Source organism: Corvus hawaiiensis, chromosome 3 (genome assembly GCF_020740725.1).
Source record: "Corvus hawaiiensis isolate bCorHaw1 chromosome 3, bCorHaw1.pri.cur, whole genome shotgun sequence".
Lineage (NCBI taxonomy): Eukaryota > Metazoa > Chordata > Aves > Passeriformes > Corvidae > Corvus > Corvus hawaiiensis.
Window position 1 is genome coordinate 109,572,411 of NC_063215.1, and position 27,677 is coordinate 109,600,087.

The following is a 27,677-nucleotide window of genomic DNA, read 5'->3' on the forward strand; positions in this document are numbered from 1 at the left end:
GAACAGATGTTCCTCTCCAAAGATATGATCGAGTAATCCTGTTACTCAAGAAGATCCAGCTGATGAGCCCATTTTGTTATGATTGGTGATGTTTTCCATGTAGAAATCCTCTAGTTCAGTCATCTGAATCAGGATGGATTCAGATGGTACCGGTAAGCTAGCACCTGCCCCCTTTAGCTACCATGATGTTTCTTTCTCTTTGTTGAAAACCTATTTGTTCAATTGCATTTTCTTGTTCCTCTAATCTAATTAAAGCCCATCATTCTGCTTCACAGCTGGCAGAAGTGTTTCCCATTTCAAAATTACAGTGCACTCACTCACTGGAATTCAGGGTAAGAGCAGGAGAGGACAGGGAAATCTGCTATCCCCTCATGAAGTTTAAAAAATATTTTTATACTTGCCATTTTAAATCACTGTAGGCTACGTGTTTCACAGCCTTTCCTTGCTCACAGTCCTCCCAAGCATCTAATCCACATCAGAAATCCGCACAAAGTGAGCCCTGGCAAAACCTTACTCTTAACAGTAACTTGGTCATAAGGTGCACCAGAAGGGCAGCCTGTAATTAATGATTTTGGAGCCATTCCTTCCACAGTGCATCACTTTGCACCTTCCCAAAACTGGAAGGAGCCCCATATGCATCGAAGCCTGGCTCTCTTGGCATGCTTGTAGAGGAAGCATGTCCCTGTGCTCTTTTCCCACTAGGTCAGCTTTGACGGCTTCCCCTTCCAGGGCCTTTCTCACTCCATTTACAACATCAGTCATCAGGCGTGACAGCCGAACTTGCCCTTGTCCTGCCTCAGGATTTTCCAGCAATGCGGAGGAGTTGTTAAAGAGGTTTGCAGTTAGTTAACAGTGCATAAACAGACAGAACAGATGCCTTTAAGTACAAAGAGATGCTCAGTGAAAAAAAACCCCTGAGCATGCTCAGTGTTACATTCTCAAATTTGCTAGCCAATAAAAGCCAGATCCCTAGTTATTAAAGCTGTATTTTTTTCTCAAGGAGAGCCTTTGCTGTACCACGCTTCTCCAATCCAAGTTAATTTAATCAGATGGTACTTAAAAATGTTTCTATGAAGAGAGGAAAATGAGCACGTCAATACCTCGACTTCACTGGGAAATACAAAAAGCTGAGCTGATTTTGCTCATAAAAGCCCCACACCCCTGAAAGAAAAAAACCAACTGAAGCTCAGCCATGACAGGCTTTAACTCCTTGTTAGGGCAGGGGCATATCATGCAGGGACAGGGCTGTGTGCAAGGGAACAACTGGCTGGAGGAAGCAATGGGTACCATCCCTCACCCACGTTATGGGATCTACTCCACAAAGAGAGGTTGTATCGGTGGATCAAAGCCCCCTCCTCCGTTTGCTTTTATTTATGGATGTTGCAGTAGGATTATTGGTCTGGAAGAATAATACTGAGAATTTATCAAGACAGCTTTATATAAATGGCATTTTCTCACCAGGAACTGTTGGTCTGCCTCCAACCCCCTCCACTCCCTGGTATTGTAATTAAGAAAAGAAAAAGATACATAGTGGAGGAAGTGAGCAAATCAGAGAGCTGGGTGATAAGAACAGATAAACTGAATAAGAAAAAGCAAGTGTCTTCTAGGAAGACAGATTTAAAATAAAGTTGTTTGCCTTGGGATTCCTGCTAATGCTACAAAAAAGGTCTTACTACCAGACTCACTGCCCCCCTGATCATAGCCCCTGGGTACCTTCTGCTTCCCCAAATGTGATCTGTACCACTTACAAGCCCAAAGTGAAAAAAATGCAAGCATGATGTTTGTAAAGAGGAGCACCTTGTTGCAGGCCGTTCAGTGGCTGGCTAAGCTGAAACAGATGTGCATTCACGGTCACTGAAATTTAGCTGAAGCATGAATTAGTCACCCCAACATCTGTACTCCTGTGTTTCACACTGCTCCAAACCAAGTCATGGACACATTTGATAAAGGGGCTGTCAAAACACAGGCTGACTTGGTACCTACTCTGTTTATCCAAGATAGTTCCTAAGTGTAGTTTTGTTTCCTTTTTAAATATGTAGGCTTAAAAAAATTCATTGTGGGCATAAAATATTACTCAGATGCATGGTTCTTCACCCTCTCCTTCTGAAGGGTAGTAGTTTCTTCAGAAAACTCAAGAACATCCACCTGTCCTTGTTCAGTTAATTCTTCTCCCTGTGGCAAGTCATATCCCTGCACATGTAAAATTATTCAGAGCAATCAGGCATTGTGAAATCCCCTTGGCAAGAAGAGAAAACAGATGGTTCTAGAAAAAAAATTATGCTTTGGGTCACTGATTTAGGTCATGAAGAATAGGAGAGTCCCATCACACTTTGGACCAACTCTCCAACCTTAAAAGGATTTGGGTACTGGAAGTCTCATTCAGAAAAAAAGACACCCATGAAATCAAATTAATAAGTAATTTGAACTTTATTTACCAGGTTTTTCCCCTTTCAAACATTCTAATATAAACTGGGTTTTGGTTGGGTTTATTTGTTTGTTTGTTTGTTTGTTTGTTTGAAATCGAGTCCCATACTACAGGGAGAAAAAAGGCCTAGAGGCTTGCATCTGAGCAATCCATATTTCTGGCATTCCCAACCAGCACTCCATGTACAAACAGTATTTTTCCCTCAGATGTCAGGAGGTAAGAAATGTGGAGCTTTTCTGGAGAGGTATAAGAAATGGCTGGAGCTTTGGAAGGGACACCCACCAGCCACGTCAATGTGCCTCCTCTGAGCAGCAGCAGCATCCCCCAACTCTTGTTGTACCTTCTCCAGCATTTTGTGGTGTAGTCATCAAGCAAGATTCACACACCATGACCAGCTTTCCTACTTAAACCAAGTCACAGTGGGCTCAGGAATTACGAAGAGCTAGAAAATGCTTGGCCACAACATGCTAGTTACATACATGCAGCCAGAGCCCGACACTCAAAATATCTCTGAGAAGCACCTGCTATTAAATCATCAGCATTTCTTTATTTGTACAATCCAAAATAAACAGCTTGGTCCCCAGAGACCCTCTTACTCTGCATTTGCCTACAGTCTCAGCTCATGGTCAGCACACTGTGGCATAGCATAGGAATATTCCCAGAAAAGCAAGGCTACCTGAGGAGCAGTCCTCCCTCCAAACTGAACTTTGTTAGCTTTTCATTAAGGTGTCTCAATTGCATTTCCCATCCTGGCCATCAGCAATAAAAGCGTGTGCAGCAGCTGATGCACAGTGCCAGGCCGGCAGCTCCAGCAAACCCTGCCTGCCACGGTGCTCGTGGCCTTGGTGGCACTGCCCCAGTGCCTCTGGGGCCAGAGGGATCATGGCAGCACTGGAGAGGGGCACAGGCTGCTCTCAGGCTCGGTGCTGGCCATACATGTGTGGTGAAAAACCCCAAAGTGCTGTCTCGGGCCAGCACAGCCCTGCCCATAAACACCACCTTGATGCCCAGGGACAGCACCCTGAGACCTTTCTACCACTGCAGGAGGGGAACTGTCCTGGTGCTGCTGGAGAGCTCTAAGGGAGAGCTAAAACGAACCAGGAGAGACAGAGCCCAGCCTGGGTTCTCCTGAAGTGGCACTGAGCCCCTTTCCCTTTTCAGACAAGCTCCACAGGGGTGCCAGCAGGTGTTTTTGCAGAGTCAGGGAGGAAACCCTGTGAGAGGCTGCACAACAGCCTCAGTTTAGATGGAGTTCTCAGCCAAGGGCTGTCAGTCCAGCCTTTATTCCACCCCTTGGTGTTGTGAAACACCAGGAGGGCAGTTGTTGCCCACAGCAGGGTTGGGAGGGCTGCAGAGGTATTTGCCTCCCTGCTGGACATGGGAGCTCTATGTTTTACGAATTGGTAGGAGAGAGCTCCTGCTGCCAGCTCATGCTCCTGCCCCCCAGCTCAGGAGCTGCCAGATGGGGAGGAAACAGCCTTTCAGACTCTGCTCTGATCTTTCCCTGGCAGCATCGATCCTTCAGGCTGACTGGTTGTTGCATGCAAAGCGAGTCTGAAAGCTGCTCTGCATTTAAACAAAGCACAGCTTTTTCTTTGCAGCAGCTTCCCAAAAGTCCTGTCTCCATCAAGGCACTTCAGCCTAGAAATATCCACTGTAAGACCCTCCCTCTGTTATTTTCCTGAAGCTTTGTATCACACACAGGTCTATGACCATTTGCACCACACTAGAAGCACCATTATTTTTAAGAGCACTGAAAAAACTCTGCTGGTCCAGACACTTTAATTACAGAAGGACTGGGCAAGGAAGGAAATGGCCTGGGCTCACGAGGAATGAGTGGCCACACAAAGAAAAGACTGAGAGGCTTCCCATGTGGAATTTTTTTTCCCAGCATCCCACAGAAAACCTGTACAGAGCAGCTGTAACACAGCAGTGTTCACACCATCACAGCCACCACCGGTGCTACCCAACGGTGCCCACCCCACTGCGACACCGGCTTCATAATGAACATCATCACTGCGAATTCACTGCCAGCTGGGATGGGACAAGGTGTCCCCACAGCTGTGTCACCACCGTGCAGCAGCTTGGAGCAGCACCCTCTCCCCACAGGGTGCCTGGTCGCTTGCTGGGGACCAGTAGAAAGTTTGCTCTTCACACGAGAGCGGCTGCTTTTCAACACGATGTGGGAACACAACCAGGGGTGTGTTGCAACACCACGGGGATTCCCCAAGAGTCTTTTCCCATCCTACAGCCAGAGCTAGACAAGAGAGGACCTTTTCCTAGTGAGAGTGCACTAGGAAGAGACAGGGAAGACTGCTCAAGCCACCCTTTGCTGGTGTCACAGGCTGGAGAAAGACAGAGGGGCCAAAAACTGGCAAAGAAGCAGCCAGTGGTCACTGCAAGGCACAGCCAGCCTGCAAGCCGGAGAAACACAAGCTCAAAGCAACTCAGCTGCTCCCTCCCCTGCCAGTGTCCCTGGGAAAAAGACAGCAAGCCCCAAAAAGGCACACTCTCTCCTACCCCAGGTCAAACCTGAAGTCCCCACGTTACAGTAGCCCTTCCCCAGCTTCTCTTGCAGGAGAAGAAGAATTTACTGCAAGCAGTGAGCAGCCTTCCCGGGAGAAAGCACTGCATACCTTGCCTCCACGCACGGGATTTACAGCCATGGCCCAATCTTTGAAGGAATAGTAAACTTCTCCTCTGCTGCTGACCCTGCCTGGCTGTGCCCAAGCCTGTACACCTGTGCCTCACTGAAACCAGCAGCCTACTTTACAGCAGGCAGCTTGGGCAAAGCCTGTACTGAGAAAAGACAGGGCTGTAGGAAAAAAACCCCAAACTGTCTGGTCTCTGACCATTACAGGTCCAGCAAGATTCTTGCAGCCAAGGGACACAAAACGGATGCCAACAGCCCTGCAAGGAGGTACAGGGTGCTTGGAGATCTGTCTGGACAGCCACAGGCTCTGTTGGCTTCACTTCCGATCTTAATGCTGACCCCGCGGCACAGCTTTGGTAAAACCGGGCTCCTGGCAGCTGTGAGATTTACCTATCAGAGCAGGAAAAGGACCCTTCCAACACACTGGCTGTACATCCAAACCGTGGAGGAGAGCTGCTAAGTCCAAAGACTGTATTGCTGCTCAGGGCTGCATAGCGTGACAGCACTTTAAACACTGCTTGGAAAACCCTTGGCTCACTTCCCTGCTCCGGCTCTGCCTGGCTCCTGCTCCCTTTCACCCAGCTCTGCCACTCCAAAACAGGCACAGCCTGCTGGCATCCCCTACCCATGACCCTCTAGATCTCCACATCAGGAAAATGATTTCCAGGCCATCAGCATCCTGATTGCATCAGTACAAAAAAACATCAAAACCTTCCCAAATATAGTCAGAGGCACAAGCCCTCCATGAGGCCGATCAAGTAAAACACACTTCAGGCCACCCTGGTTTCTGTAAAGGACATTAAAAAGTAAGAATAATTATCAGTCTGCAACTGATTTTTCCAAGTATCCTATCTCTTCAATGAAACATCCAATCTCCTCCCACAAATTCCCCAGCAACTTTCCAAAATAAACAGATAAATAGAGAAAATAAAACATCCCTGATATAAAATTTCAACCACATTGGATGAATTTGGGGGCAGCTTGCAGAGAATGAGCTTGGAACAGTTTGTCATGGAGATTACAGTCTTGCTTTTTATGCATAGAGACCAAGTGTCAAGTTGTCCCTTTCTCCCACGACTCAAGATCTCAGCAAGGAATATGCCAGGAAACAAGAAGGGGGAAATGCCACATTTCTCTGGGACTGGGGTTTTTTTTGTTTGTTTGTTTGTCTGCTTTTTAAACGACTCTCTTCCTACTTGCTGCTGTCTTCAGACCATTTCTTTATCCTTACCACCTGCCTTTGGTCTCTATCAAGCAGCATCAGGCTCTTTCCTGTGATTCCTCTTGGGTTGCTGATGCCTTCCTCTCTGCCTGTGCATCTCCCTTGCTGATTTAAGCACAGTCTGCCCGTTCTCCACGAGCTGGCCCTGAGGCTGCCTGGCTGGCAGACTCCCTGTCCGATGTCAGGGCAGCCCTGCATCTCCCTGTGCTCCGCGACTCTGTGTAAAATGGGAAGAGCATCTCCTGTGGGTGCTGGGAGAATAAAACACCCCTAATAAGCCTGAGGCTCTTGGGCAGCCTGGGGAGGAAGTATCTGCCCAGAGGTGCTCCAAAGGGGCCAGAAGGGAGGAATTAACAGGCCTGTTGCTTTCCTCTGTGCCTGTGTCCGCTCTTCCCTCTGGGACTATTTTTGCACTGGGTTTGTAGCTGCGTGTGGGTCTTCTGTGCAGCAGGATGCTCCCCTGGGCCCTGCAGGAACAGAAAGCTTCAAGGGAGAAGAGATAAATCCCCATCCCCAGCTCCCTGTGCCCATCCAGGGATGAAGAGGTGGAGACATCCACGGGGATGGATGTGGGGAAAGACTGATGCAAATGCAGGTTGTTGACCTGGGCAATTTAGGCACGGTACTAGACAGGAGCTGGGCAGGTTGGGCTGGGTTGGGGGTTCACCCTGGCATGCTCCATCCATCAGCTGTGTGACTGCTCCTGGCTGGGGAAGGGTGGTAGCATCTCCCAGCAGAGCCACTTCCAGAGACACAGCTCTGGCACGGCTGACTCTAGAGGGAGCTGGATGCTACTGCCGAGCAGATGGCCAGCTTTTAGACCCCCAGACCTCAGGCAAGGGATTCTAATCCCAGGTGTGTGCCAGGCCTTCTTTACCTATCTCAAACACGAGGTTAACCACCCCTTCCTTCTCCTCAGACTCCCCCGCCTTCTCTGTCTCCTCAGGAGCTCTCTGCAGCACCAAATCTCATTTCTATTTGTAGCCAGGTTTCCTTAGGAAGCCAGGCACATGAAATCACAGTTTCCATGTCTGTCTGTCTGTTCACATCGCTCCCCCCTCTTTCCAATTTCAGTTAAAATCACCAGAGGGATAGAGATAACAGCAAAAACCAAGTTCCTCCAAGGTTCCTGAAAACAGCTGGAGAGATACCACTCACACCCTTGGCAAGGGAAAGCCCAGTCAGGGAGCTCAGCCCATAGTGGACACCAGAGTATCAAGAGCACAGCAGCCTGCAGCAGCCCCAGGTGCAGCCAGGATTTGCTCAGCTGTGTGCATCGATGTCCAGGAGCTGGGAGCACATGCAGATCCCAGCACTGTGAGCTTGGACAGAGCCCCAGGTTGTTCCCTGTGCCAGTCTCAAGGAGAGCCACTATCACTTGTGTTGTCTATGACCAACCTGTTGGTTGGTCGTCCAGTGATGCTTGGATCTTGCAGGGCACTGGGCTTTATGACAGGATCTAAGTTCTGTTAGGGAGCTGGAGAACAGGGGCTTTTCCCCAGTGAGCCATCAGGACTGTATCCCCTCAAAGCCACAGCAGAAATCCAAATTCTGTCCTAGATGCAACGCCAGAAAACTGCAACCCTGAAAGCCCTGAGCATACCAGGACACTACAAAAGGCAGAGAAGTGGCTGTGCCTGTACAACATCATTTAAGGTGCTGTAGAGACTCGCAAGAACAAGGATGTAAACCAGAGTTTGTGCCATGTCATGTACAGCAGTGCCAGGACCGAAGATGAGGTGCAGCCTGGGCAGCTGCAGGACAGTGAATATTTAAGTCTCAGGAGCCATTCACAGCCAACAGATTACAAAAACCGTAATGGAAGTGGGGGAGGGAGAAGCAAGCAAAGTTTCATCAGGTTAGAACTGTGCTGCTCCGTGTTGGCACTCAGGGATGCTGGACATAGAGAGTATGTCCAACCTGCTCAGGTATCTTGGATGCAAACCCTGGTAGAAAGGAAGCTTTGACCAACGTGGCTCCCCAGCAGTGACTTAGGAGTTGTTCATGCCAACAGAGCTGGTGGGAGCATAGGAGGAGTCAGACAGCTTTCCTAGGAGTTTGTTCATGGCTTGGCTGGCAGGTGATAGTCCTAGAAATGCTACATTATGTCCCTATTTGGACTAAATGTCTGTGCTGCACAAGGGGCAAAGCTGCTGTTGAAGAACCCATCAGAAGGAAAGGGGGAGAAAGAAACAGCTAATAGATGCTCCCAAGGGATCACAAATGCCTTTCATTGATGATAGCCATGTCCCCAGCCAAAGCCATATAGCACAACTCTTTTTTCCTGGATGCCACCATCACATCAATATGCAAGTGTCCCAGCTTCCCTTTTCTAGATAAAAGCGCACCATTCTCTGTGATGGTGACAAAAAGCACATGAATTCCTAGGCAGGTGCCAGGGGAGCACACAGAGAACCCCAGCCACTCTCAGCCTTCATTTCCATTGCCTGACTTACGGATTTCCAACATCTGGGACTGGAGGAACGAACAGGTTCCTGCAAAGCGCAAGCGAAAAGGAGCCCTGAAAGCACACACTCGCACCCACACGCCCGTGACCTTGTGATTTTACTACAGCTTTCATTTTCAGACTCCAGTCCTCCCTAGTGCTTGCTGCATTTCTGCAACATTTTGGCAGTTTGCTCTCGCCTTGGAGACAGAGCAGAGTGTGGAGTTGTTTTGCACGGCTCGGCGGGGAAGGAAGCAACAAGGCTGTGAATAAAGAATTAAACTCAAGATGACGGAAGAGCCCCAGCCATGCTTCCACCTAGACAAAGGCTACGTGATGAGCTCTGCTTAATGCCAGCCCTCAATAACGCACGCTGCTCCAGACGAAGACGGGAATTTCAGCGTGGCTGCAGGTGCCGCCGACCACTCACCTCGGGAAGCGTTTCAAGGCAGGAAAAGCAGCCCCGCCGGGAGGCACGCACAGCCCCGCCAGGCGGAGGCACCGCACCCCGCCGCGCACGGGGGGATGTGCCCGAGAGCCCCCCGGGGAAGGAGATTTGCCTCAGCGCCCTGCCCGACCCCACCTGCCCGGCAATGCCCGGCTCTCGGGCTAAGGGGCAAGCGACCCCCGCCGCAGCCGCGCCTCCCGTCGCGACATGTCGCGATTGGCCGGGTGGGGAGGGCGGCGAGCCCCTTCGCCTGCCTAGAGGTGTCGTGGCTGGGTTGTAGAAAGCATTCCCGGGTGCGTGTGAGTGTGAGCATCCTACCGCCGCCTCCCCATCGGCTCCCACACGGCTCCGGGTCCCCCATGCCGCTCCCCCCCGCAGTCTCGCCCGGCACTCGGATCGCGGTGTAGGAAGCAGCGTGAGGCTGGGCAGGGTCGGGGCGGGGGCCGGTCGGTCGCAGTCCTACCTGGCGGGGGGCAGGAGCGGGCGTCGCCGGGGCCGGCTCAGCAGCGGCGGGGCATCGCGGCGGGGCGGGCGGCGGAGCCCCGGTGCGCGGCTGCGGCGCGGCGGCGGGCGGGAGGGAGAGAGAGAGAGAGAGGGAGGGAGGGAGGGAGGGAGGGAGAAGGGAGGGAGGAAGGAAGGGAGGGATGGAGGGATGGATGGAGGGAGCGCGCGCGCACACACACACACACAGGCGCCCCGGGGATGCGCTCAGCCGGCCCGCCCCGCAGGCAGCCTCCCCTCCCTCCGCATCCCTCCGCCGCGGTGCGCGGCCAGCGAGAGACCCGCCGTCCCTCCTCCTGGGGAGCAGCTTCAGCCCTCCTCCTCCTCCTCCCGCTGCTGGAAAAATTTCCCGAACTCCTCCTCGGATCGAAGGACTTTGAAAGGCAGGGCTGGTCGCGGACCCACCCCCAGCAGCCCTGCCCTCCCTGCTTGGGGCAGTCCCTAGCCCTGCCCTGCCTGCCCCCAGCCCTGCCCGTCCTGCCCGGGACAGTTTCCATTCATACCCTGCGTGTCCCCTGTCGTGCTTTGCCCTGGCCGGGACAGTCCCCATCCATACCCTCCTGCCTGCCTCCAGCCCAGCCCAGCCCAGCCCAGCCCAGCCCAGCCCATCCCACCCTGGCAGGTCAGCTCCTGCCCGCATCCCCCCGGCCGACCTGCAGCCTGCCAGGGCGACCCTAAACCCATTTGCACTCCCTTCAGGAGGGAGAGAGCCCTGGGAAAGATGGAGAGAAGGGAAACGTGTGTGTGTGTGTGTGTGTGTGCACAAGGAGTGCCTTGCTGTGTCTGTCCCCGTGCCCCACAGTGTTGCCCATGGCAGCTGTGGGAAGGCAAGAGGTCAGGAGAATCTCGAGGGGCCCTGGGTTAACGTTCACTCCCCTCTTATATCCTCAAAGTTGTGGCAGGGGTCAGTAGAGGACATGGGGTGACAGGCAAGGAGCGTATGTGTCAGCTAGGACCCTCCTGGGAAGTGCCCTCACATCTGGCAAAGGGGTCAGCCCTGAACCCACAGAGCCTGCTGTCCCCACAGGAGGGTCATCGTGCTCGGGGAGGTCCTGCAGGAAGGCAGCAGCACGGCACAGAAGGACTTGCTGCACCTCAGGCTGACCAAAATGTCCTTCCTGTGGGCAATTCCCCTTTCACCATGCTTGAATGACTCCTCCACCCTTCACTGACTCCAGCAAGGAGCAGATGAACCCATTGTCCCACCCTCCAGGCAAAGCTCTGTGACTTTAGGAACTTAAAATAGGACCAGAGCTAATAACTCACACACTGGTGTGCAAGTACCCAGCGACCTTGACGAACCCTCTGTGCCCAGATGCTCAGGTGCAACAAGAACTGTGGGGAAGCAGAGACGTTGTTTTAGCTCCTGCACCCTCTTACACCCTCTCCCTCTTATCTTCTCAGCTGCGCCTGTAATTTTAGTCACCACTGGCAAGACAGCAACCTGGAATTTTACCTTTTTTCACTGTGCTTTTCTTACTTGCTTTCAAAAAATTTTCAATTTTTTTTAAAAGATTTTTGCACCAGCAGAGATGGAAAACCAAATTTCTCTGTTCAACATGGGGGGTAATGTCACAAAATGTCACAAGGATAATGTCACAAAACCACTTTGTAAAGCACTTTGTGATGAGCTGACCAACCAAAAAAACAGCTACTTGTAATTAGTGTTGCAGCAGTTATGGATATTATTTAGTTTTGGTCTCAGTTTAAGAGCTTATTGCCTACATGTGGAATGAAAGGCATTTCCATATAAGAATTTGGTTTAGAAAAAAACCATGATTTTGTGTCCAATAGCTAACTCTGATTTTCTGCCTCACCTCTTTTGATTTAAAGCTCTTTAGAGGAGGGATAAGTTTGCATCTAGCCATGTGTAGTACTTTGATGGTACTCAATTCTCCCAGCAGGGCCATTGATATAAAATGAGCACAGCTAAATGTGTACAGCATGCACAGTGCTGTGCTGAGCTCAGGCCCTGAGCAGAGCAGTGGATGTGTATCAGTGGCATTTGGTTTGGCAGTGGCTGCAGGATGCAAGGCGCTGCACAAGCTGGCATGGGAAAAGGATAGTGTGAGCAGGAAAAATTGGCGAAAGGATAGTGTGAGCAGGAAAATTTGGCATGGTTGCAGCAAACACAATCCCTGCTGGTGCTTTTCACCCTGCACGCTGAAATCCCATCACTGCATCAGTAAGCAGTGGAACTCAAATTTTAGTCATGGAGTTCTCCCTAAAAGTCCCTAATTCCCTCAGTAATGTTGCTGACCTACTTCCCAGCTCTTTCAGTGAATACAGTACCCAACTCCTGTGGATCACCAGGACTGTGCTAATGGGCACCCACTGGTGAGCTGCCCTCTGAGGAGCCAGGCACCCACACGGTTCCTCCCAACTCACCTCTCTCTGCAGCTTGCAGTGCGTGTTCCTGTCTCCCAGTGCCTCCTGCTGAGACCCTCAGAAAGGCTGCTTCAGCTGTGGGATTTTCATGACATTCCAAGGGAGCTGAAGAAAACAAGAGTTTGTCAGTGCTTGTGGTGATGCCCATTAGTCCATGAACCCTTTGTATCCCCCCAGCCTTAATGGCACTGGGAAGCAGCAAAGGTGAAGCAGCACTATCCCACCTGAACGTGAGAGCAGCTTTCACCTGTCTGCTTGAAAAGTGACTGGTTAGGAAGAATATGAGGCTGGGAGGCTTGGAGAAGATGTGCTCCACTCCCCAGTCCCTCACACACCCCTTTCCAGGCACATTTAGACCTTCATTTCTTACAGCCTCCGAGAGAAAGGTGGAGCAGGGCTCTGAAGGGAAAAGTGGAAGTCAGGGAGTGGGAGAGACAGTTGCTCCCAGATGCTGGAGAGAAGATGCTGTGTTCCAGAACTGCTCCCCACTGCAGTGGCCATGGTTCACACTGCTTTTTCTCAGCCAAGCTAGCTGAAGTGGTGGCTGTGACAGAATGGAGCTCTGCACGGGCTGTGAAATCTGCTGGGCAAGCTGAGCAAATGCTCCTGCACTCTGCCTGATGCTCTAGGCAGAAATGCAACAAGACTGCTCATGTCCTGACACAGCAAGTTTTGTCACGGTGTGGGCACATCTGTGCTTCGGCATTCCAGATTGCAGCCTGGACTGTGCTGGGCGAGGCAGCACTTTGCTCCAGCTGCCTTTACCTCCCTGTCACTCTTTGCAGCCGTGCAAGTGAACACCTACCACTGCAACCATGCTTACAACCACTAATTACTCGTCTCAAAATCATGGAGATTCTCATGCCAATAGTAGCGAGTGGCTCATTCATTCCTTCATTCATTCATGCCCACCCACAGCTCTCTCCGACAGCAGCCTGCATCTCTCTGCAGTTGCTGGAGGAGGTTTCTGGGTATTGTCTGTGTGTGCAGAGCACAAAGGCAATTTCTCCTGGTGAAGAGTGGGGTTAGTGGACTGCAGAGCCTTGAGCACAGGACAGAATGGTGCAGGCCAATTCTCTGCTCAGTGCCTTGTGAAAAAAGACGTCTGAACTGCTGCACAGCTTAGAGGAGGGGGACACAGAGCCTCAGGCGCTTCTTGCTTGAAAAATTTCTGCCTTATATTCCCTGTAAGAGACAAGAGGCCAGGGCAATGCTCAGCTCAGCCAAAGCATGTTCATCTCCAAGGAGCTGTCCTACCACCCTTGTCCCTCTTTGGAACATCTCCTCGATGGAATGCTTTGGTCTCAGATGATGCTGGAGGATAACTAGTGAGACTGCTTTGGCTGGTTATCTCTGGTCATGGTTTTCCTCGAGTCCCTCGGGAGGTGCCAGAGAGGTCCTGCAGAAGCAGATGGGTTGTCACCTCTGCTTGCCATCCATCTGTCTTTGCTCCTCACTGCAGCAGACTTGAGCATGCGCTCCCTGAACGTTCTCTGGCTCTCCTGTGCGTGTTCTTGGCAGAGACCTGGAGATCCCTGGAGAGTGGTGTTTCTAAAAAAGATGCTTAGAAACATCCTTTCCAGCCACTTGAGCACTTCCTTTCACTGACACCTTCAAACCAGCCTTTGCTGTTAGGGGGATAAATCAGGCATTTAGAAAAGTGGCAGATGGAGTGGGACACAGCAGTGAGTAGGAAGGGCAATTTTGTGTGCTGGACATCAGTATATTTCTTTCTGAGCTCTCTAGGCAGTGCCTCCTTAAGTGTGTCCAAGTACCTGGCACAGTCTGAGTTCTGATGATCCTGTGGAGGCCTGATTGCATGACAATTGTCCATCAGCCAGCCAGGGAGCTTGGATGAGAAAGGTATCTTCTCCCCTGGAAAACTGAGAGCACAGACTGCACCCCAGGGTGGAGGCAGGGTTTGATGGAGTGTTTTGGCACACCTGTGAAAAATCGGTAGCATGTGATTTGCTGTCACTCCTCTGCTCTGGGAGCCTGCAGAGGTAACTGGAGAAGCCCAGCCTGTGCCACTTTCGAGCTTCCCCCCGGATATTTGCTCTGTGCTGTGCTTTATGCATGTTTAAACAATAAATCCAGAGCACTAATTCATGAGCATAGCGTTTCACAGCTTGGGAGAGAGCTTTCCTGGAAGAAGCATTGACTAGCCAAATTTTGCAGAGTGCTGCTTATGTGTTACAGACACAAAAGTATATTTGCACTGGAAACCACCTGCTGCATGGGGACTGAAAGAAGGAGTAGTTAGAGGGGCCGGATGTGAATTTAGGAAGCTTGGAAATGGGGAGAGTTGCACATATTTTGCAAACATCTAGGCTGAAAAACAAACCACACATTCTTCTCTTCAAATTCTGCTTCACAGTCGTACTTTTCTCTTTGTAAAAAAAAAAAAAAACAACCCTGCTTTCTGGTCACCAGGCATACACAGGAAAAATTCAATATGTGCACAGAATGACTTCAGCAGCTGGGCTTATTGTGAGAGATGTACAAGGTGCAAACTGTCTGCTTACTCTTCTCAAAGGGGTGGAAACAAAAAAGCCTTCTGGCAGCTGTCAGTTGTCTCACCAGCAGTGCATGCTAATACCAGCATCTCACTTCCACTTCTCAGGCAAGAACCAGCTCCTAGCTGGAGTCACTGAATCCCTGGAAAATGAAGGACCAGGTGACCCCTGCTGAACTGGCTGTCCCTTAGCATCTTTTCCCGGCAAAACCATGACACCAATGAAGCTTTGTTTTGCTGTTACAAGGCTGCAGAACACAGGGACTAAAAATGCAGATGCAAGGTTAACTGAGATGTGTTTCCCAGTGAAAGCCATAGCCCAGTGACTCTGCTGCTTCCCTGCATGGGGCCATGGAAGAGCAGTGTGGCAGCCCTGGGGCAGCGCTGCCACCGAATAGGCACAAGCACTCTCCACCTGACACTCCAGCCCTCTTCACCACCATTCCAAGGCTGTCCTAGCCTGGAAAAAAATTTGGTTAAAAAAAAAGAATCCCCCCCTCCAAGTACGGAATTAAAAAGTAGCAAATAACATGTTCTCTGGATTTGTCTTCTGCTTTTGAACCCTAGGCTTTGGTGCTTTCCGATTTACTTGGCAACCAGAAGCAAGTTGAAAAACCGTAAGAGTGATGAAATAGTAATCACATGACTTCAGGAGCTGGGACTTCCAGAAAAACAGAAGTGCAAGTACCATGTGGCATGGTCTGGGAGCTGTGTCCTGCAAACTGGGGACTGTGATGCTTCCTCAGCAGCTCTGTCCCCATTCCTCCTTTGATCCATGTGCAAGGTTCCCATAGTTACCAGTGGGAAGCACAAGGCAAATCAGATGTAGTGCATGGCTCTGGCTGTGGCCCCTGGTTATGAAAGTAATTTGGCCTCCTCTGTATCATGTTTGCCAGCCTTGAGCAAGGCTGGGTATTCCAGGGAAAATAGCCTTTTTTTATTGAAAGTGAGATGTGACTGGCCTCAGCTGCACAAAGCACCCTATTTCTATTTCATTTATGTATTCCACGTCAAGAAAGCTGGTGGAACACCTTGCAGAAGAGAGAGAGGTTGTGCAATGACTTCTCCTAAAGGGCAAATTTCTTTGCTGCAGTGGGGTCTAATCTGCTGTCCTTGAGGGTGGTCAGAAATGTTCCCTGACTCCTTGCTGCTTTGGCTTTACCAGCCTCTGCCTCAGCTCTGCCTTGTTTCACCTCCAAGTGGCCTTGCCTGGTGAGGTGTCCCTCCAGCACAGAACAGCTCTGCCAGAGATGAGTCCTTGAGTCCTGGGGACGGGGGAACATGTTGTCTGCTGTTATCAGTCAATTTTAGGCCACAAGGACCCATGTGGCTGGAATTCCTGTGCTCCTTGGTCTTCCCAAGGCACCTTGCAGAAATCCTGTGTCCTTGCTCCTGGCTGACTTTCCCCCCTGGGAGAGCTGAGACAGCAGCAGGGTTCTTATCCCAGTTTCCTTCCTCACAGCTTAGTCCACTGGCCAGGAACTCACACTGCTGCACACACAGATCTTGCTGGTTTGGCACGGTTTGCTCTATTTCTTCTATTTTCTTCTGAAGATGTATGAACCAAAAATGCTTATCCTCTCTGTGCTGCAGGCTCGAGCAGTACTGAGGCAGAAACCAATGCTGCATGCCCTAAACGTAGGAACTGGAGCCCTGCGTGTAAAGAGAATTTACCCACAAAAAAAGAAGAAAAAGGAAAAAAGAAACAAGAAAACCAGATGTAACTTCCTGATTGCTTAGTGGTTATGGGTTTGGGGATTTTGCTGGACACTTTGGAGAAATGAAACTGCACCATTTGTAAGACTGGATTCTCCTTTCAAATTTCCAAGCTGTCACGTGCTAGTCTGTTTCCCCCTTGGAATTTCAAACATGGCCTGTCTAAAAGCTGAATATTTTTATCCTGTCTTTCTGGATTCTGATGATGCTTTAAGATGGTTGAAGATGCCCCTCTGCCACCTGCCTCATGGTTAGAAATGCCCAAGTCCCTTATGGAAATCTCCTGCTCTTATGGGAAGCTGTGCCCAGCTTCTCTGGAATCTCTTTTGGTTCGGAGGCTGTAGAACCAGTTTGCTGGTGTGTAGGCAGCTGTGTGTTTGGTAGAGCAGTGTCTTACAGGGCTGATGGGAGTACAGGCTTTCCCTTTTCTTTCAGCTCCCTTCCATGTGCACCTCAGCCACTCAGAAAGTTTCTGCCCCCTGCTTCTCAAGATGCCAGTGTCGTATTTTGGTCATTGTGCCAGGGCTGCTAACAGTACCTGGATTTTATTTGCCATCGGTAGATTCCAGACTTAACAGCTGTATTTATATGACCAGTGGCATCAGGAAAGCAGGGAAAAGCTGCAGAAGAAATAAGAGAAGTGGGAGGTCTAGAAGAAATGATTCAAGAGGAAACATTGCAGGAATGCAAACTGACAAGTCAAGAGGAGACATATATCCTTGCACATCTGAAAGAGTAGATGCTTTCCATTCCTCCTGTTGACAAGATAAGAACTCAGGGGGTTAAACTCCAGGCAGGGACACTGAAGTTTGGCACAAAGAAAAACTTTCTATAGCCATGAGAGCAATGGTGTAGGCAGCTGGGTTGTCTGTAAAGAGGGAGAAGCATGTATTTTATCACTGAAAGGGTTTTAGATAAGGATGACCAAACCTCTGTTGAGTTCAGATCAGGTGTAGGTGACCTAGTTCTCAACATCATTTCACCAGAAAGATGTATCTGAGAGATGAACAATCAGGTGTCATCCAGCACATCACAAAGGAAAAAGCAAGGTTGTGATTAGGCTGAAAGGAAAGAAGACACACACTTAGGCTTTGGACAAAAATTTGGTATTGCAGAAGAGTCAGAGCACTGGAAATCAGGCCATGATGGGAGAGCACAGCGAAGTCTAGGTGGCAATACTATCCAATTTCACACAACCTGGGAGCAGACCGACCTTCATTCCAGGCTGGCAGCCAATTTCCTGGGTGGATGAGCCATTTAGCTCATAGGACTGCAGAGAAGAGAGCTGATTGTTGCTCTGAAGCCCATGGTATATCCCACTTGGGTTTTGTGGTTTAGTAATGGTATTCCCCAGTTTATTATTCCCACTAAAGCCACTCACTGCTCCCACTCCCCGCTCCAGATGGAGGCACAAAAGGCAAAGATCACAGGCTGAGATAAGAACTATTTACAGGAAACAGCAGAGAGATAAGAAAATGAATGGTAACAGCAACAATATTAATTTTAAAAGTGTACAAAAGAGAGAGAGTGATTCACATGCCAGCATACTCACGAGAGAGCCATTTTTGCACAAGCAGACAGTGATAGAACAATGCTAATTGTTTTAAACTAAAGGAGATTTAGATTAGATGTTAATAAGAAATTCTTTACTGTGAGGGCGGTGAGGCACTGGAACAGGTTGCCCGGAGAAGCTGTGGATGACCCATCCCTGGAAGTGTTCCTGGCCAGGTTGGATGGGGCTTGGAGCCAACTGGTCTCCTGGAAGGTATCCCTGCCCATAGCAGGGGGGTTGGAACTGGATGATCTTTAAGCTCCCTTCTAACCCAAACCCTTTTGTGATCCCATGATTCTGTGAAAACTGTATCTTTGGTTAACCCTCACTTATGGCTATCTAACAACATGAAATAAGGGTATGAGAAGCTACCAGAACCTGCAGATTGTAAGAAGAGGGGTGATATACATGCAGCCGACCATGTCTGATCAGAAGCTACACTGACTAGACAGCAGCAGGAAAAATGGCACAGAAGACAAACATTGCCTCTAACAAAGGCAAGGTACCAGCTTAATCACGGGTTTGTCTGGGGCAGAGGGACTGGATAAAGAAGCAGAACCTGGAAGAATAAAAGAGGCAAAACCAAAATATAAGGTAAAGCAAGTGACACAGGACTGATCTGGGGCCTTTGGTCAGCTGCATGCTTAATTACGGCAATGTGACAAATGAGCGACGTAGGTGTGAGGCTGTACCTGAAGTCAGTCAGGTCACAAACATCTGCCACATGCAGCACACCCCCAGCTCCTGGGAGAGCCTGACTCAGCACAGGGCTTTCCTGCAGATGGCTCTGCGTGGCAAAGACCCTGCTGAAGTGAGGTGTCTGCATAAGACACTGCCACGAAAGAAGGGACGTGCGTCAAACGTCATCCACACCAAAGACAAGAAATGAAGTTACAACTCAGGATGAAGGCAGAGCATCTGTGCTGGCAAAATATCAACTTTATTAGGGTTAGAGCCTTCCAAATTGTCTTGTTCTCTGATTTTCCATAAGCTGTATACATCAAGGCACGTTTCAAGGTGATCAGACTGTGTGTTTCAAGGAGAAGAATGTTAAAATTTGGCAGGTTCTTATCAACAGGGACAGAAAATGTCTAGAAAACATCGGCAGTGGCACAGCTTGTAATGCCTAAAAACTTGTCTTGTTTTGTAGCATTCTTCTAGGTCTGTGCATCAAAGCATGCTCAAAAATAGTCTGCCTGGTTAGTTTTAAGGTAAGGACATTGAAATTAAGGGTAAAAGGCCGCATACTTTTTTAGTGCATTATTGTGGAGGCACATCTTCAGGCATTTTAACACCTTAAGGCCCTTTCCAGGTACACATGAAGAAGGTGCACATACAGACAGACTTGTCCTGGCCTCTAAAAATGCAAGGACTCTCACCAATTTATGGATCCTCAGGTGGGTCTTTGGTGATTTATTTTGGAGGTTTTAAGAATCTAGAATGGGTCTGACTCATTTTTCTAAAATAGTCGTGATTTGTCCTTAATCTTAACCAGTGATTGATAACTTAACAGAGAAATCATTGTCCACTAAGCAGATTTTCAGTGGCAAGCAGTACAAAGATATTTCTTCTCTGACAATAAAAGGTTCACATCCTGTACATACCATCCTCCTCCACATGATCCCCACACGCATTTCCATGGTCCTCATACACACTCACAGCAGAGAACATTCAAGATTAACTCTTTTGTCAAGATTAATTTGGGCATATGTCACACTTCAGGGGAAGGGTGAGGTTATCAGCAAGGCTCTAAAAAGCTCTACGTATTGGTTACTCTCGCTCTCAGAACTTCACTTCAGATCAAATCAACTCAAGCCAAAAGGCAAATCTCTCAGTTATCAAGAAAGATGCTTTGTGGAGCATCTCTTTTCCATAACCAGCGGCTAAAAAAGTAGGATCACTGGATGCTTTAGGTCCAAAAAGGCCTTTGGGATCATGAGTCCAGCTGTTAACCTAACACACCAAAGTCCACCACTAAGCCATGTCCCCAGCCACCAAGTCTACACGTCTTTTCAATACCTTCAGGAATGGTGATTCCACCATTTCCTAAATAAATGAACAGGACTGATCACAATACTGAGGCCTGGGGAACACCCCTAGTGAGGAGAGAAACTTTTTAATGTGTTTGTTTTCAAAGCAGTGCTGTGGACTAAGTCCAGGACAGAACTCGAGGATACACTGTGGTGGCAGGAACTCAAGGATACACTGTGGTGCTGGACTTTGTTGTGCTAAACCTTTGAGTAATGTAGCCAGAGAGCGAAGTGAGGACACCTCTCACGGCTGCATATCTCTCTTTTTGCAGTATTTCCCCCATGAATTAAGGCTACCAAGGAGATTTGGAAAACACACTAGGATTCCACAAAGAATTGGTTCATCAGCAACTTGGAAAGACATGCATAAGAAGTAAATGCTAGAAGTTAAACTTATCTCCCTGGTCAGGGCATGGCTTCTGCCCTGTGCATGTGGCTTACATCTGAAAGATGTCACAGCAGGCAGCAGAGCAGCAGTAAACGTCACTATTCTGGACACTCAGTAAAAATGGGGACCTGCTTATCCAGATCAAGATAGGGCAATCCAGAACATCTGCTTTGCTCCTGAACTGGGCACTTTTCCTGGACAGAAAATGCTTCTCAGAGCCTAGCTTCAAGTAGCTGTGTTCTAGATCTGGGAGTTCATCTTGAAATAATAGTTGGCAGCCCAAAGCGACGTAACATTTAGCATGGTTAAAGGACCATATGGAATAAGTTACACTGGAGTAAAACAAACACCAGTCTCTCACATCCAGTGTTATTGTTAACAACTAACTGGGCTGTGTGTATTTTTCAGCAGCAAGAATGACTCACAAAATAACAGGATAATACCATGGCTCACCAGCATGTTGTGGTCTGTGGCCACAGGAAGGGTTTACTTTTATTGTGTACATGTTGGCAGTCTCGGCACACCGGCAGCAAATCCAGAAGTTTGTTGCTGCATTTGGGGCAGAAGCATAAGATCCCTGCTTGGAGCCTTTCCGTAAGCCAAAATAATAACATGGGATATTTCTCCTATCGTGCTTGCCAGACTGCAGCAGAAGCAATGAGCTGGGAATTAGAGGCTGGGTTAGTAGTTGTCACCTTGGATTTTGCTTCCTTGCTCCAGTGTGCAGATATGGCAAATGCTGATGCTGGGAGGGGGCTCTTTCAAAGAGATGGGATCCCTGTTCCCACACTAAAGCCTGGATGCATGGTTGCCTCTTTTAGAAACAGATGTCAAATCAAGCAGGTTTAGAAGGGTGAAGAGGTTTTAGGGCAAGAGATACAACTCCTCCATCAAACCCCAAGCCCCTGCAGAAATCCTGAGGGTGGTGAGAGCTGACTTAGGTGGACCAGCACGTCCCATCAGCTGCTTCATGACTCCTCAGGCTTCTCTGTCTGAGGCTGAAACCGTGCGCACATCACTGTGGGCCAAGCCCCTCCATCAGCTCCACTGAGCTCATGTGCTGTCCCTTGCTTCCGAAAGCTTGTTAAACATTACTCAGCATCTTGGTGAGATCTCCCTGTGGCCTGGGAGACCTTGGTGTCTGGAGGGGTGTAGTAGCCAGGAAGAGACACGGCTGGGACCTAAACGTTATTCTGTTCCCTCTCACACTGTTGCCAGGAGCAGGGGGAAGGGAAGCTCTTCCAGGCAGAAGGGGTCCTCCTGATTGAGAAAATGTGGCTGAGGGAGCCATCAGGTACTAGTGTTATCAGGGGGGTGGTTCTAAGCGAGTTGTTTCTTTTCTTTACCTCCTCTGACATTCAGTATTGTTGCTGTTACTGCTCATTTTCTTATATCTCATTGCTGTTTCCTGGAAATTGTTCTTATCTCGACCCGCGATCTTTGCCTTTTGTGCTTCCAATTGGAGGGGAGAGGGAGCAGCACGGAGTGGTTTTAGTGGGTGCATTAAACTGGGGAATACCATTCCTAAAGCACAAGAAGGGAGCATTTCCTGTGCTGTTTCCAAGAGGGGCTCAAGGAAACCTTTGCCTGGAGGGACATAGAAAGGCAGCAATAGTTTTGCAGGCCCCATTCCTGCATTTTCCATGTTTTGTCATTTTTACATTTTACATTCTTCTCTATTTTCCTGCTTTTGCTTATATAAGATGGCAAAAAAATCCAATCTGGTGTTCCAATGAGAAGGAACATCTCTTTGGAAGAGCAGGAAATGATGTGTGGTGGTGTCATGCAGGATGAGTCTGCAGCCTCCAAGGCACACTGTGGTCTGTGGGATGACCTGGGACAAAACTCCTGGTGAAACTCATCCTCAGCAGAGCTTGAAGGCCCTGGGGGACCAATGGCAGGAAAAAGATTTTATATACTGTTCAATGCACTGTATTCCTATGGGGAGTAAAGCAACCCAAGTGCTGAATCTCCCACACTGGCAGGAGAAAATCTATACCTGAACAGCTCTCCTTGGCAGAAATTCCTGAGCATTTGTCCTTTTTGGGTATGTACAGATAAGTCATTAATCATCATTAAGCTGAATGGAATCCAGACTAGTCTTCCCACTGTACCTTTACCCAGTACTCACATTTACCACTTCTGTTAGCATTTTCCTTCTCCTGTGCCCACCTTTCTCCATAAATAAACTGATGTGGAATCCTCCAGAGTGAAATGCACATCTCCTCTCCTCTCCTCTCCTGTCCTCTCCTGTCCTGTCCTCTCCTGTCCTCTCCTGTCCTGTCCTGTCCTGTCCTGTCCTGTCCTCTCCTCTCCTCTCCTCTTCTCTTCTCTTCTCTTCTCTCCTCTCCCTCTCCCTCTCCCTCTCCCTATCCCTCTCCCTATCCCTCTCCCTATCCCTCTTCTCTCCTCATGTCTCTGGAAGAGACTCAGCTAGAGACATCACAAACTGAAACCTGCATTTTATCATAGCAATGTCAGAGTTCAGCATTCCAAGGATTTGGGAAAGATCCTAAAAACAAACATCCCTAACTTAGGAGGAAGTTCAGCTTTAAATATAAGAGAAATCCAAATATGTTGAAGAATGGAAATCAAAATAACTCCAGCTTTGCCCTGCAGTGACCCCATGCAAAAAGAATACGTTTATGATTAGATAACAGTGATGGTTAGAGCCCTAAATAGGAATAAACTGAGTTTTGAAGACCTCCAGATTTACTGTATTGTTGCTATGTTTTTCCCCTATGTGTTGCCAGAATGATAGTGAGCTCCCCAAAGGATCAGCTCTAGAGTGAATGTCCACTCATCAATTCCCTGCTTTACCTGTAAATTGTTAGAAAACACCACCACTGCTTAAAACTGTCTTGTTGCTGCCTCTTCCTGTAAGAGTAGGAAGATGATGTTTTTGCAAAAAATCAGTGGGAGAGAGCTGGACATTTTCAGATTTTTTTTGAAGAGGCCTCAATTCCTGGGCCAAATCAGACTCCAACAGGCAAATATGTCTGCAAGTTTCAAGGCTGGGAGCAGGCGGAGCCATTGCACAGAGCCCATTTTGCAGGGACATAGGCAATAGTGTGTATCTGGCCAGAGAAGTGGATCAGTCTGTCAGCGTGTCCTCAGAATCTACTCCAATCTTCTGACTTCCTAGAGAAAAGACAGAGATGGTGTCCAAACACCATCCTTCAGGAATAACAATAAAAGCTTCGAGGTGTCTGGAGGAGGAGAATATACAGTGGGTTTACTTCAAGTCAGAGCCAGTTTACAGAATCCTTACTAAGTGAATTCAGGGTGTAGCTCTGCTCTCTGATTTCTTTCTGGGGATGCTCTCTTCTTGGGCACACTGTAGACCACAAAGGTGGCTTTCCCTTCTCACAGGAAAGTCTGAATTCAAGGACTAAGTGTGGATGTCCGGTGCAAAGACTTTCTTCAGACGTGTTGTCTGAAACCCAAGTGTGTTGCTTTTCTTTTTTTAAAGTCACTAAGGTTTGGGAACACAAGCCACCAGCGTATCTAGAAGTCCTGTGTGCCTTTGGCTCCTTTCCTGCTCCCTCCAAGCACCACCGGGGCAAGGACAGCTTTACCCTTGCCGTGGGCCAGCAGGAATAAGCACGGAGCTCAGCTTTGCCTTCGATCCTTCCCTACTGGTGCATGTGCTGCCCCGACTGAGCTGGGCAGCCTTGCTGAGGCTGATGGTGAGAAAGAGCAGAGCTCCCCCTTCCCCCTCTCCTGCCTGCACTCTGGCAGAGAATGGAGCGTGGGAGGACCTCACGGCGGATGCTCGGAGACTGCAGCACTCATCATGACTAGTCACTTATAAAAGATGTTAGTGATACTATCACTGATGCTTTATGTGGCTCCTTATATTAATGGCTGGGGTCTCTGAATGAGATCCCATCAGCTCGGCACGAGGGACCGAACAAATCCCGGTGATAGCCACGAGTAATCAATAGTAAATATTAATAATAGCCAGCACACTGATAATAGTAATAAATATTACTGATAACACAGCCTGCCTGAAAATGCTCCTGATAGAGGGAGGGGAGGAGGGGTGCACAAAGGACAGGCAGCCTTGGGGCTAGGAACCAAGAGATGATTCATGCCACCAGGGCTTTGTCTACCAGGCCTCACTGCCCCAGGCCCTGGACCAAATGGAAACAGCAAATTCAATAAATCCCAGCTTTTCCAGCTCCATCCTGCCATCCTCTTCCTGGCCTGCCCAGCACAGCTGTTGGGTAACGCCTTGCTCAGGGACCACACATATCAGCTGGCCTTTGTCTCTCCTGGGGAAAGGAAAGCTCACAGTCTGGATGGGGAGGAAAGAGGAAAAACTGAGGAAGAACTTTTATAAATCATCAGGTTCACAGCAACCTATGAACCAGGACCATACCCAGTAGAAAATAGAAGCAATCTGAGTAAGAGTGAAATGCAGAAATGTTATTTCATAGCATTAACAGCTAAAAGGTTTATTTGTCAATGACTCACTACCAATTTAAAAGCTATCTGTTGACCCCAATTATTTAAAGATTGATTTCTGTGCTAGCATTTCTACAGGCAGGTGGCATGTATTTAAAAGGTACCTCTCAAAAGAATCAAAGTTTGCCTGGCACAGACAAAGGAAACCAGACAAAGAGAAGTTGTGTATTTCAGTGAGTGTGAAAACTGAGGAAAGTGGGAAAATCTGTGGAAATGCTGGCTGAATAAGGGAAAATGAGGGCATGGGCCCTCTCAACTGCAGACTCTGCTATGGGGTTACATGCAAACACTTCCATTATGTTCTTCTTGTGTAAGGACAAGGGAAAGCATTTTCATTCATGAATGGAAATGTTTATGATTTCCCTTGACGATTATCCTTCATATCCCTGGAAATCTACAATTGATATTACATCCAGTTCTTTCTGTATAATTTCACTTCACCTGCTCTGATTTTTTTTTCCAGTCTATTAACCACCTGAAAAATGCCAAAGCTTTACCTAGAACTTTGCAGTGGGACTATGAATACAACATTTTAACAGCTGAAAACACATGAACTGTTACCCTAAAGACATTCACTAGCATTTAAAGAAAAACCTCATGTTTAACTGTACCACCATATACCAACAAGATTTTAAGCCAAGGCTATTAAAAGCTTTTTTCTCATTCTTTTTAACAAAGCACTTGGTGAAGAAAGCCTCTCTGCCAAGGCTATACTCTGTTTCTTTGACAGTGCCCAATTCCCAGAGCTGACACATTTCTGTGCTGGTTTGGAGGAGATGTATTACTTCAGTGCTTTGGAAATATTCACAATAGCACACAGCTGTTTTTGCTGGAGCTGACTTTCACAACACTGTTAAAACTGTACCAAAAATCCTTGCACAGGATGTAATCAACCTCAAATCTACAGAGAAACATTGGGAAACTGCCTTCAAGTGCCAAGAAAAACAACAGTCATTTACAACGAGCTCTTCCTAATGTCCAGTCAGCTCAACTCAAGTGAAACATGTTTCTCAAAACGAAAGTAGCGCAGAGCAGGGAAGAAAAAGCCCTCGACTTTTTAAATGAATTTTTCTAAATAGAAACACAGAGAGACTCTGACACTGGCAACCACCACTGATCCTCCCTGCCCACTGAAGCTCTATCATCACTCAGTCTGTAAATCCAGTTCTTGAGTGATAAAACGCTTGTTTTCCAACATTTTTCTCTTGCCTCCTTCAGACACTTGGAAGGTTCCTGTCCCTCCAGCGGCAAAGCTGTTATATGTCATGTTTCCTACTCAGGGAGCTTAACCATTATCCAGCTGTTGGAGCCATCCCATTGCCCCAGATTTACGGCTTTTCCCAGGATGTCAGTCCAACCGAATCCCCAGGTGTTCCCAAGAAATGCCTGAGTTGCTTTTCACTTACCCCAGCCGAGGTTCAGCAGTTGTGGGTGATGCAGAATGGAAAAAAGCCCTCATATGATAGTGTCCCTATATTTACCAGAAAGAAAGGAGCTGGGGTGCTTGTCCTTTAAGTGTCTCTAAGGATGGTTTGCATAGCTGGATCTCAGCTTATCTATGCTTTTCTGCTTTTGCTTCCATACATGGATCTGTTCCCAACAGTAACTCCAAGCTGTCGAAAAGAAGCTATCTGGCAGCTTTCAGCTTCATCTGACACGTAAATGAGCACGAATAAATAATTACATTTTCTGCTGTCTCCTTATATTTTTTTTAATTTGCACCTCAGGACACCTTTTTCTTTTCCTCCTTCTCCCCAGATTAACATTTTGCTATTTTTCCCAAAGTAATTCCTAGGGGGAGGCAAATGACACAGGCAGATTTTCCTTCTCCCCTTCCCGCAGGCTCACATAATTTTATTCTCATAAATATTTTTTTTTTTCCATTTGCTTTGGTTATAGGTCAGAGTTTTGCATGTTTGTGACTTGGAATCATGTCAAAGCAATATACATCATGTCTGTAGCAAAGGAAGGTTAAAAGTCAAATTTTTGGAGAGAGAGAATACAGCTGAGCCACATGACAGCTCCCAGATTAGCAGCAGTAGCAGGAGTAAGCATTCCTCTGATATTACAGTAGCCACCGTGGGACATGCCTGAAACAATGAAGAGGGAAGCTGCAGTTTGGAAGCCTCCTGCAGATGTATTTATGAGTAAATCACTCCTCGCTCTTTTTGCTATCTTTCTAGGTACTTTCCTACTTCCTAGGTTTCAGTTTCAGAAAGGGCTGATGAAGAACACAAACGGGAGGGAGCCTCGTGGCACAGGTCAGGGAAGAAGTCATATAATTGCCCTTACCTCTGCCCTTTGTAATCTTTGCTGTGCAAATGGAAATGTTAAGGGCTCCAGTGAAAGGGGAGCACTAAACCGATGTCTTTATTACTGTTTGTTGTAGTGGCAGCTGGGAATAAAAGAGATATTAGTGAGCTAATCAATTGCTTCATACTGGGTTCTCTGGATGAAAGAAAACCAGTGAAAGGCATATTTCTGAGGCTGAAGGTAGGTCTCCCTATTCAGGCCACTTGCATGGAAAATGGCATCCTCAAACGTGGTGGCTTTGATTCATTGCAGGAGATGGAAATTCCTTGTAGATTCCCACACACCAAGTCATTGACCTTGACTGTTTGAGATTTTTCCTAGACATCTGTTGAACACTAGGCACAAGAAAAGTTTTTAAAAGAGCTCACCAGCTCCACCTTTACAATTAATGATAAACTACATTTTCTATGTCACAAATTGCCCGGGTAGAAATGCTGCTTCAAGTGGCCTATTTGACTCCTGCTGTTTGCTGTCTCAGAAATCGGAGGGGATACGTGTGGGAGTGTGTGTATAAATGGGGGTCTGGGGAGATTTCCAGCATCTCCCCAGCATCCAGAACCAACAGCCTCCCTGAGGGCACATCCCAGAGCAAGCTGAAGGCCCATGGAAG

The 27,677-nt window shown here is 48.2% G+C and overlaps 1 protein-coding gene across 10 annotated transcripts in view; it reads right to left on the reverse strand.

Annotated features, from left to right (window-relative positions):
* The window catches only part of SLC8A1 (solute carrier family 8 member A1), a 138,023-nt gene extending 111,788 nt beyond the window's left edge, over nt 1–26,235 (reverse strand). For 8 of the 10 annotated variants that reach the window (XM_048296260.1, XM_048296258.1, XM_048296254.1 and 5 more), the window contains exon 1: nt 9,658–9,711. The gene's annotated coding sequence lies outside the window, so the exon portion shown is untranslated. Of the gene's footprint in view, nt 1–9,657; nt 9,712–10,961; nt 10,980–12,083; nt 12,189–26,160 lie in introns of those variants that run through there. The other 2 variants (XM_048296251.1, XM_048296252.1) reach the window with 2 other exon arrangements.
* Nucleotides 26,236–27,677: the final 1,442 nt, after the last annotated feature.